Source organism: Nomia melanderi, chromosome 1 (genome assembly GCF_051020985.1).
Source record: "Nomia melanderi isolate GNS246 chromosome 1, iyNomMela1, whole genome shotgun sequence".
Classification (NCBI taxonomy): domain Eukaryota; kingdom Metazoa; phylum Arthropoda; class Insecta; order Hymenoptera; family Halictidae; genus Nomia; species Nomia melanderi.
Genome location: NC_134999.1, coordinates 37,366,230 through 37,378,308, shown reverse-complemented (window position 1 = coordinate 37,378,308; position 12,079 = coordinate 37,366,230). Strand labels below are relative to the sequence as shown.

The 12,079-nt window shown below is 43.8% G+C and overlaps 1 protein-coding gene across 3 annotated transcripts in view; it reads right to left on the bottom strand.

The window, feature by feature from the left end:
- The window catches only part of LOC116424891 (uncharacterized), a 201,461-nt gene that overhangs the window by 111,039 nt on the left and 78,343 nt on the right, over nt 1–12,079 (bottom strand). For 2 of the 3 annotated variants that reach the window (XM_076367939.1, XM_076367937.1), the window contains exon 2: nt 6,656–6,783. The gene's annotated coding sequence lies outside the window, so the exon portion shown is untranslated. Of the gene's footprint in view, nt 1–204; nt 276–6,655; nt 6,784–12,079 lie in introns of those variants that run through there. The other variant, XM_076367943.1, reaches the window with a different exon arrangement.

Below are 12,079 nucleotides of genomic sequence, written 5' to 3'. Positions count from 1 at the left end.
TTACATTGGAGTCTACCGGGTGTCTTGATTAGTTTCGGTATTTTATGTATATTATAGGAGATTGCAGAGGTGAAGATGGTTTTAGAAACCAACTCGAGATTTTTCACGGCGAAACTCTGAGACAATGATAGGTACACTTTTTCTCAAGAGAATTCTATTGCAGAGGAAGCGATGGAAATATTTCTCCGTTCTTAATCGACTCACCCAGTACGAACGCGAACGAATTCCGCTCGGCGATTTCACCGGAACGATACAACACCGGCGAAGTCCACCAGTCTACCGTGAACTACGATTAAAGTTGCGAACTGTGTCTCTGGCTGTTATCAGTCGCTCCATTCGCGAAGCGTTCCCGCTCTTAGCGTCGTTCGAGTATCGTGTAACGCTGGAACAGAGAACACTGCAGCGGCACTGGGACGACCAATGAAAACGGGACGTCCAACGGATCCGACGCGAGCCAGCGAGTCAAGTTTACAGGGACGGTGTTTGCGTGTTATCAGCCGGGTTTCCTAACGAATGTACATCTCGATCGACCTAGATTCGATGGGGAAATACACTGAACCGATTTGCAAACGAAAGTATAACAGCTGAATCGAACAATATACTTGCTAGTCTAATAAATGATCGTGGAAAAGGATTCTAGTTGATTTCAAGTGTGATTACATCGTTTCTCAGAGTTTTCTGCTTGAAAATTTTCCGAAATCCCATCGGTCCAAGCTACAATTCGATGGAAAATACACTGAACCGATTTCCAAACAAAAGTATAACAGCTAAATCGAAGTATATGCTTGCTAGTCCTGTAAATGATCGTGGAAAAGGATTCTAGTTGATTTCAGGTGTGTTTTTTGCCTGAAAACTTCCCGAAATCCCATCGGTCCAAGCTACAATTCGATGGAAAATACACTGAACCGATTTCCAAACAAAAGTATAACAGCTAAATCGAACAATATGCTTGCTAGTCCTGTAAATGATCGTGGAAAAGGATTCTAGTTGATTTCAGGTGTGTTTTCTGCCTGAAAACTTCCCGAAATCCCATCGGTCCAAGCTACAATTCGATGGAAAATACACTGAACCGATTTCCGAACAAAAGTATAACGGGTAAATCGGACAATATGCTTGCTGGTCCTGTAAATGATCGTGGAAAAAGATTCTAGTTGATTTCAGGTGTGATTACATCGTTTCCCAGAGTTTTCTGCCTGAAAATTTCCGGAAATCCCATCGGTCCAAGCTACGATTCGATGGAAAATACACTGAACCGACTTCCGAACGAAAGTATAACAGGTAAATCGAACAGTATGCTTGCTGGTCCTGTAAATGATCGTGAGAAGGGATTCTAGTTGATTTCAGGTATGATTGCATCATTTCCCAGAGTTTTCTGCCTGAAAATTTCCGGAAATCCCATCGGTCCAAGCTACGATTCGATTGGTTACTAGCCTACGTAAATGGAGAACGCGGAGAACACTTCCCGCGAGCGTTGCGTCACGATCAATCGGGCCCGCACCGTTCTACCGGCAAGTATCGCCGCTACAACAGCTTTCAAAAAATTTATTCCGTGCCACTCGCTCGAAAAGGTTTTACGCGCGGCGAGCTTTCACGAGCAATTTCCCCGGGGAGTATGCACGAAATAACTGCGTGTATCGCCTAGGCGAGGACTCTAACGTCGTTTTAACGACGCGGCCGCGACGAGAGACGGACAAGGGAAACGAGATTCCCGGCTTCGAGAATGAAGGTGTCTGCGTTGAAAAATCAGCCCTGCCCGTAGTTTTCCGCGCGTTATGCCTTTTACACGAACATTCATGAAAAAAAATGCTCATATTGATTGACGCACTATTCAAACTGAGAGATCGTTTGAATATTTCACGCTGGGAGTTTGATTGAAACGCGGTTCGAAGGTCGAAGAAGGATTAAAAATGAACGACGAATTTTGGGAGTTTCATATTTTCAACAAACACGAACGACGATATCTCGTAAACGAAAAGTGATATCAACGTGACCGAAAATAACGTTGAAAGAGAAAGCTGAATGATAAGCTGAATTTTATATTCGTACTTCGGAGTTTCAACGGTTGTAATTCAGATTTATAAGTAGTTTACGGTGACTCCTCTCTAAACAACTGAATGTTGTGAACAATATTGTTTACGGTAACCCTGTTCCCAGGTACGCTAATGCATATTATGATAACAGCGTAAAGTTCACAATACCGAAATTTGTTGCTGCGGCATATCAAATTAACAAACAGCGCAGCCGAGCACATAAATTTCACAGATAAACAGCTAGAAATTCCCCCGAAAACAGATAACCGTGCCAGTTGCACCGAAATAAAACGGGGAAAAATGGGTGGCCGTTCGGAAAACGAACTCGGCGACAGTCCTCGAGCCGTGGAACCAGAATGACACTTCGATATGACAGATGCGGGCTACGGAAATTAAATGAAAGCTCGGGGAACCGTCGAAAACAAAGTCTCCGCGTCACGTGGATACGACTTCGGTATCGACATCTTGTTACCCGGCAGCCGACGGGCAAACCGAGCAAGAAGAACGCCGATACTCTGCAGAAATGTCAACGGAACGCAGGAATATTCTCCGAAGGAACGAAACAGGGGATTCTACTCGAGAACCGTGCAACATTATTGCACGTGTATCCTCGTCTGAGTGTTATCCGGTTAAATCCGCGCGAAAAACCGTTTCGCTCTCCGCGTATCCACGCGGAAACGATTGAACACGGATCCCCGGCTGTTTGTCAAGGCCAACGAAGCGTGTTTATTCGATCTTCACGCAACCGATCGTCCGTCTTCGACGGATATTGATTTCTCGGCAATCAGACGCTTAAGCACGGCCGCCCACGGAGGAAACGGACAAAGACGGACTCTCTCTCCGCGGCGGCAGCGGCAGCTTTACTACCGGTATCGGCGGGCAAGAGAGAAACGAACGGACCGTGGATCCAGCTAGGCCAGATCAGAATTCACCGGCTCGTGTAATGCCGGCGGAATCAGAATGTACTCACTCGGAAAAAATCCGGCCGACTTTATCCGCTACGGGAACTTTAGCCGATCTCTGGCTAACGCGGGTCTTCTTATTTCCGAGAGTAATTCTGTGACGTTTGAGGGACGGCGCGAGCTTTTCGGCGCTCGCGCGTGTTGATTGGGGAGTGAAGGAAAGTTATTGTAGGCGAGGGGGGAATGATGCTTGGAAATTGGAGAGATGTAACGATGCACGTGAAGTAGGATCGGGTAACTTTTGTAATATGGGCGTTATTTGTGTTTTAGTGAGGATTGAAGGAATCGGAAGTATGAACGTTTGAAGGTTTGAAGCTTGAGAATATGAGGGTTTGGAGATTTAATAATTTTGAAGTTTGAAAGTTTGAAAGTTTGGAAGTTTGGAAGTTTGGAAGATTGAAGATTTGAAGGTTTGAAGGTTTGAAGATTTGAAGATTTGAAGATTAGAACATTTGAAAGTTTGAAAGTTTGGAAGTTTGGAAGATTGAAGGTTTGAAGGTTTGAAAGTTTGAAGATTTGAAGATTTGAAGATTTGAAGATTTGAAGATTTGAAGATTTGAAGATTGGAAGATTGGAAGATTCAAAAATTCGAAGATTCGAAGATTAGAAGGTTAGAAGATTTGAAAATTTGAAAGTTTGAGAGTTTGAGAGTTTGAAAGTTTGGAAGTTTGGAAGTTTGGAAGTTTGGAAGTTTGGAAGTTTGGAAGTTTGGAAGATTGAAGGTTTGAAGGTTTGAAGATTTGAAGATTTGAAGATTTGAAGATTTGAAGATTCGAAGATTCGACGATTCGAATATTCGAAGATTTAAAGATTAGAAGATTAGAAGATTAGAAGATTTGAAAGTTTGAAAGCTTAAAAATTTAAAAATCTGAAAATTTGAATATGTAAGCAACAGCAATCGAGACATTTCAAGGTGCAGGAGTAACGCACCGTCGTCTCATCTGTTGCACGCGAAGGATTAATTTCAGGTGCCGACGATGTGATCTCGTTTGCAATTTCTTGCCCCGCGGGTATTAGTTCGACGGAATCTCACGGTCTGAAATCTCGTCCCGGCTCGATTCGCGTGCTACCATGCACGTGCACGTGTATACATACGTGTATGCATGACACGCGAGCATCCGTGACCCCTGGGAACCTGAACTTCCGCTGGTTTCTTGCCTAGAAGGCAATGCCAGTACCAGCCGGATGATCAATGGTGGAAAAGCTCGTGTTCATGATTAATTGGACAGCACTCAGACCCATTAATTTTGCTTGCAACCTTTTTTCCACCCTGTTCGAACAGTCTACGCAAACATTCCGTGTGTAATGATGTCAGTTTTGAATAACTACCCACCGAAAATTTCTACAACATTCAACAGAAAACCGTACTATGATCTATTTTCAGTTGTATCATTCCATTCAACTTCAAACTTCACATTACAATTCTTACCACAGATACAGAACAAGACACTTCCTTTAACCCTTTGCACTCCCAGCAATTTTTAATATAACCTTTCAGCAATTAACATGAGCTATCAGCTAGCGTGCCTCTGTAAAAGATTCAAGACCCTACTTCGTCATTAAAAAAGCGCGTATACATTTTAAAGTTATGTCTGACTAAGAATGAAGTTTTAAACTTATCTAACAATGATCGTTACTAACAAATGACTCCATTTACTTTCTAATTTACCACCAGAACTAGAACTAGACTAACTACACGTTCAAATTCCTCCTAAATCTTGAAACGATCTCAAGGAAAGGATATCACCAAAAACTATGAAAACCAGTCAACAGTTCTCAAGAATGTTATAAAACACAAGACACCAAGTCCGAGGAACTCAAGTCCCAAGCAGCGAGATTGAATTATCCGTGTTTCCCGCTAGCCTAACCGCCTCCGTCGGTCAACCCTTCGCTCGGATGGCGGAACTTTCAGAATTAATCCGAGCTAACTCGGAAACGAGTCTGTTTCTGCTTAGGCGAACTTGAAATGCCCCTGCCAGACTGATATCCGACCCCAAGGCTTCCGAGGATATCGGAGACAAGCACTCGGTCGCGTTCACAGCCCCTCGGTTCCCCGGATCCCCGTCTTTCTCCTTCGCGCCCCTGTTTTCTCCGGCCCCGATCCAGCTACAAGGTTACGTCCCGCGGGAAGCGCGGCCTGGACCTCGTTGAAACTTTCCGAGAAATCGGTGAGCCGAAATTAATTAGCGGCGGAGACGACGATCGCTGCCAACTCGCGGTCGCTTTCACTGGCAACAGGCAATCAAAGTTTATTCAAAAGTTCCGCAGAATCTCCACGGTTGAATCTGACAGAAATTTCTGCGGGATTGCCGGCTGGCTGTCTCCCCCGCGACAGTTGTCGATCGTGAACATCGGGGCCGGTCCGAATTTCCATTCAACGAGAATTAGAGAGTTTGATACTTGAAGTGTTCAACTTATCCGTTGGTTGTTCTCTGTTTGTCTGGAATACTGCGTGGGGAATCGTGATAACTCGTATAACGAATATAGAAAATATAGTTTGTTGACAGGAAATGATTAATTGTTAAGGTAACAAATGTTTCTCTGAGGAATTATTAGAGAAATCGATTTGGCGATAGGATAACTGAATTGTAGATCAACTGGTGTCGATAGATGCACTCGAGTTTCTATAGAGACATTCTAAAAGTTCAATCTAATTACTTGGTAAAATTAGTGTTAATTAACCCTTAGCACTCTAGATGGTTCTGTAATCTATAGCAACTACAGCTAATTTTTATAGTATCCCTAGCGAAAATGAAAAATGCTAAAACATTTTTTAGATCTTTTATTTTCCTTGCAAAATTTGGATGTGTGAAAAATCGAATAATTGTAGGGTAGTTTCTTTAATATTGGAGCCTACGGAGTTCAAAGGGTTAAGTACTACAGTATAGATCGACAGACCGTTGAATTGTACTTATGCTGATTAATCATTGGAGCTTCTTTGAATCAAACACACCAGCGTTGCTCTAATACTTGGCAAGAGCGACCGGTATTCCTATTTGTAGCTTAAAACTTCGGCTCGCTTAATGTTGCACCGCGTAAAGAACTTTTGAACAACTCTTGCTAAATTCCTCTTAATTCTATAACAAGTTTCTCGTGGATCTCTCTCTCCAATTGTGTCCAAAGTCTTTAAAAAGTTCCGAATTGTTTAGAGTCGGGCGCGCTGTGATATCTGTTTCAGAAATGAAGCCTGGGGAATTAATAATCTTCAGCGAAACTTTTCGGGAACCGTGGATTCTATTAAAAGAGTGCTTAAGTGGTATCGGTACTTTTGTTAATGGCGCTAGTGAATCTAGTTTGGTAGTACCACCTGGAATAACTGATATTCGTCACAATTGAATTTATAATATCACTATTCTTATTAATGGAACGTAGTGGATCGATGGTTTTCATAATTAAACGTGTAGGAATACTTATTACCATTTCATTGTTCTATTTCCAGTTCTATTTTACTTCGACAGTATCTTTCGATGAAGTGGTTTCGCTAATAATTAATTACCAGAAGAAGCTAATATTCCTCGTTACTTCCGTTTCTATTTTACTTCGACAATATCTTTCGATGAACTGGTTTCCCTAATAATTAATTACCAGAAGAAATTAATATTCCTCGTTACTTCCATTTTTATTTCATTTCAAGACTATCTTTAGATGAAAGAGTGGACTCACCTTGACCCAGAATTCGTTTTTAAGTTTGCCCGGTTATTCGATCAGACTTCCTCCTCTCTTCTGGACTTCTCCTCGCCCTCTCCCGTTTCCGCAGTTGCCGTGTTGTCCCGCGGGTGCTCAGCCACTTCCTACGAGAGAGACCAAACACAACTGCTATCAATCTCCGCGGGGCGTAAACGAGAATCCGCGTTTTAAGGTTAAGTGGGGACCAGATGGAGCAGGGGAGCGAACCGCGTGCCAATGGTTTACTAAATGCTGCCTTATCCTCAATCGCCCTCTCTCGCCCGGCTCTCGCCTCTCCCTCTACACCCCTCTCCGCTCCTCTCCGTCCCTCTCGCGAAACGGCACACTCGCCGAACAATGCCTGCTCACCGGTTCTTTCGCCATTCATTCGCCAACTAATTAACCGCTTGTTGGAACGTACCGAATTGCTCCGCGGGAAATTATTTTCATTCCTGCGAACACGATTAACCCTTCCCGTCGTAATTATTCCAACGATTTTCGGCTTTCTTGCGCGGCTCACTTTCCGATTCTGCGCTCGACTAACAGGGAAATCGTCGGACACAACAATCTGTTTTCCAATTGAACACTATGTATGTTATACTATTACGTATCACAGTGACAACTTGAAACTTAGCTGTTTCGAAAATTTAGGACCATTAAAAAAGCTACGAGGGTTTTTTATTTGTAGATAAATTCAGATTTTTACGTCTGGTATTTTTTTAAGACTTTGGCTAACAATCAATGCATTACACATTTTTATATAGTTTTATATAGTTATTCTACAACATGCATAGAGTTTCAATGAAACAGATTTTTACATCTGGCATTCTTGTAAGATTTTGGCTAAGAATCAATGCTTCAGAACATTATTCCAGAAAATGATACATAAATCTCGAGAGTTTTATAACAATAAAGGTTTCGTAGGAGTTTATATTAATTAGGCTGAGTTAATTCCCAGGTAACGTACACTTCGAGAAACCAATGCGCTGTCGATCTTCGCAAACGTAAACGGAATATAATCCACGATTATTACGCACGCTCCATATTTTCCACTCCGCTATTTCCACAATGTAATCCCAAGCTCCCCGACAATAGAACAAATATTTCCATCTTCCCTGAAGGAAAATACAGCAGAAATGTGTCCGCCGAACGTCAGGCGACGCGGCGCGCGTGCGAGGAAGGATCGAGGATTGTTTCACGAGGGTGTCGCCGACAAGGGAGGGTTCTCCGTCAAATATTTCCCGAGGAGTTTCATATTTTGACAGTAATTGAAACGTATTCCCCGGTTACGAGCGTAGAATACGCGAGGATTCCTATTTTTTCCCCCTCGGCCGGCTGGATGGCCCGATAATGCCACGGTATCTCAACGATAACGGATGCGAACTTTCCGCCGCGCGAACTTTCCTACGATTTCCCCCCACCCCGTCGCATCCCGCGAATTTATGCGAGACTCCGAAGTTTTTCGCTGACGCCGGCAGTCCCCCTCAAAATTGCGAAGACAATTTTATTAAAAAGAACGAAAGGGACGAGTAGCGGGGCGAAAGATAAGACGAAGAGTAATCCCGACGCAACGGAGGAGAGCACCGTTCGTCCGCGTTCTTTTATTAATGGTCGCGGGACAAATAAATTTGACGGGAACGGGTTAACATTGTCTGCCGCCCGGGAGCAGTATTACTACGGTTTAAGCCGCGCTAAGGCGACGGAATGCGTTTCAAGTCAGCCAAAACTTGGGAAGTTAACGTTGTACATCTTAACGTAATCCGGCACATTTCTCTCCTTAATCCTTTAGCCGGCAAACCGGAGCGGACCCGGATAACCCCGCGAATCCACTTCGTTACAAGTGTAATTGAATCTATTAAATTCAATTTATTCGTGAATAATCGGAGAGAATTTTAATGAGATTAACTGTTAACGATCGTTTTTGGAAAGTTGATAGATTCTTATTTACACTTTGGAGAAGCTATAAATTCGAATTTCTACTACGTTCAACTGCAAGAGGAATTATAAGAACGATTAATTATTCTAATTAATAAGCGACAGCTACTCAGCCATCTATTAACGCGAAATTCCCATCGAAAACGAAAGACTAACAGCAGCTAGCAACTCGAAAGAAACACAAACGTCCATCAAGAATTTCCCAATACGAGTCAAGTGCACATGCACCGGATCGCCCCAAAAACCCGACTCCCACTCGGCGAAACAAAACCACCCCTCATTCCACCTCATAGAATCATTGTTCAACAGCTCTTCACACCTCGAATATTAAATCCAGTCATCCCAGAGTCCTTACAGCGAACCAGAAACACAGAAAAACGAACCTAAACTCGTAAGACAATCAAACGAATTAATTATCTACGAGAAAGACACTCGTTCTGTGGACTGAACGTGTTGATCAATGATCGCGGAATTTTAATTACGTAATTTCAAGTGCGTAAAGTTAACAGTGACGAAAGAATGTTATAAAAAATCAGCGATTGAGAATATATCCAAATGTATCCTACGAGATTTACTTTAGATTCCTCGTCTAATCGCGAGTCGTCCACTAAAAATATTGTTTACACAAATAAAACTCTTTCTCCGAGACTTCTAATCAGTCCCCGTAATTTTAGATACTTAAAATTAACGCGCAGTGACGAAAGAACGTTCTAGATGATCAGCGATTGAGAATATACCCAAATGTGTCCTACGAGATTTGCTTTAGATTCCTCGTCAAATCGCGAGTCGTCCACTAAAAATATTGTTTATATAAATAAAACTCTTTCTCCTCCACTTCTAATCAGTCCCCGTAATTTTAGAAAATCAGCGATTGAAACGAACATACCCAAATGTACATATCCTACGAGATTTGCTTTAGATTCCTCGTCAAATTGCGAGTCATATATTAAAAATATTGTTTATCCAAAAAAAACTCTTTCTCCTCCACTTCTAATCAGTCCCGGTGATCTCGAGCCTCCTCTTGCGAGTTCCTCGGCGTCTCTATTGCATTCCCTTGATCCGTGGCCCCTCGTTCTCCTCGAGCCCCCTCGAAATCGGTCCAGGGCCCGCCAGAGGAGCCGAACGAGAAAGGGATCAAAGGAGCCGGAGGGTGGCCACGAGATAAATTTTCCCCGGGAAGTCATAATAAAGCAGCTCGTTCCGCGCCGACACTTTTCCCGTTCGTTCCCTTCCACGTTTCGCTCCGAAGTATTTCCATTCTTACAGCGGTGCGCGCGCGCGCGCGGTCGGGCGGGCGAGCGTTTCTCTTCGTTTCCCGCCTCGCCAGTCCTCGACCTCGTCGCCGCCACTTCTTCTTCGTTTCGAGACCTCCATCTCGACCCTTTTACAGGCAAACTCGTTTCAAATTGCCCCTGGAAATCTCATTTCCACCCCTGCTCTATATCTTCGTTCCGCTGCTTCTCCCCCGTTCGATTCCTCGCCGGTCCTCCTTCGTATTCTAATTCTTTCCCGTCGAAAGCTGCAGGATCTCGCGAGGAAGAGTGGAGAGGACCGAGCGAGGAGAGCGAGATCCCGGAGCCGGTGCGTGTAGCTCGCTCGATGTCGGGCTTCGTGCGATGACACCGACAGAATGAGAGTGTTAAGGACTTTCGAAGGCAAGAAGCGAAGGGGAAAACTGGGGGAGACAGGTATTGAGAGGAACGTCGGCTGTGTGCTGATGAAAGGAACTCGGACTCTATTTCCTCCTTTGTCTTCCCTCCTTCCTCTTTTTTGCTTTCTCTTGCGTTTGTAGTCTTCTTTCTGGTTTTGTGTTTCGACGCTTTTGTCTCTTAGCTTCTCCATGCGCATCTTCTTTTTGTTCCTCCGTTCCCTTTCTTCCTGATTTTGCTGTTGTCTGCCGTTGCCATCGTTTTCCTGTTCCCTCTGCTTCTGTCCCCTTCTTATTCTTTTTCTTCTCGTTGCTTCCTCTCTTTCTACTCTTTTCTAGTCTCCCTCTATTTCCTCTCTTCAGCTTTCTTTGTCTCGTGTTTTCTTATTTCTTCTTGTTCCCGGTCTTCCGTATCTGTCTAATTCTCTCGACTCGTTCCCTTATCTCTCAGACTTTCTATTATTACCTTCCCCAACAAACTTTTCGTTTCCCGCCACTTTCCACGGGATCACCTCTCGATAAGCGCCATTACCATTTTCCTGTTCCCTCTGCTTCTGTCCCTTTCTTATTCTTTTTCCTCTAGTCTCCCTCTCTTTCCTCTCTTCTGCTTTCTTTATCCTATGTTTTTCTTGTTTCTTCTTGTTCCCGGTCTTTTCGTATTTGTCTAATTCTCTCGACTCGTTCCCTTATCTCTCAGACTTTCTATTATTACCTTCCCCAACAAACTTTTCGTTTCCCGCCACTTTTCACGGGATCACCTCTCGATAAGCGCCATTACCATTTTCCTGTTCCCTCTGCTTCTGTCCCTTTCTTATTCTTTTTCTTCTCGTTGCTTCCTCTCTTTCCACTCTTTTCTAGTCTCCCTCTCTTTCCTCTCTTCTGCTTCCTTTGTCTCATGTTTTCTTATTTCTTCTTGTTCCCGGTCTTTCCGTATTTGTCTAATTTCCTCGACTCGTTCCCTTGTCTCTCAGACTTTTTATCATTGCCCTCGCCTCTTCCCCAGGAAACTTTCCGTTCCCCGCCACTTTCCACGGGATCACCTCCCGATAAGCGCGAACGCTCCGTGAAAATCCACTTTGCCGAGGCCGACGTGTTCGAGAGGAAGCGATCGAGGCTTCCCTATCCCTTTAACCCGGGGGAGACGAATAACGCTGCCGGGGAGGCAAGTTAATGGAAAAGTGTGGACACGATTCCATCCGGAGCCCTTGTGGTTTCCCTTTCGTCGCTCGACCAGCGAAACACGGGTTACCAGTTCGAGCAGCCGCGTTTTTCAGGTGCTCGAGTCCCGACGAGGCTCCAGATTTCACCGAATGCTTTCCAATTCTTGCCCGCGCCGCTCTGCACGAACGTTTAACCGCTCGCGGAGTCCTCGGGAAATGCGAAACGCTAGGAAATTCGGAGTAAACTTTTCCAATAAAACGATACTTATTGCTTGGCAACAGATCGACTGGATACGTTACACAAGATGCTACTGGATAAAAGAAATCTCTAGTGCACGGGATCATTTCTTGAATTTCAACGCTGGATCTGCTTTATATTCCACGCTCGCGTCCCGAGTATTGGAATACACGATTTGCATTCCACCGCGGGCTTGAAAAAACTGGGAAAAATCGGTATTCTCATAATCAGACTTGCAGTCATCTACTCCAAATTAATCGAATACCTTTAACCCTTTGCACTCGAGACTTTCAGTCACCGCTCGATTTGCTACAGCAAAAATAGTCTTATATATAATATAAAGCTTCGTATATTGAATCGATACGTGGAATATTGAAATAAAATAACTTTCCTCAATTTATGTATGTTTTCTCGTTAATCAGTTTCAAAGAACATCGTCT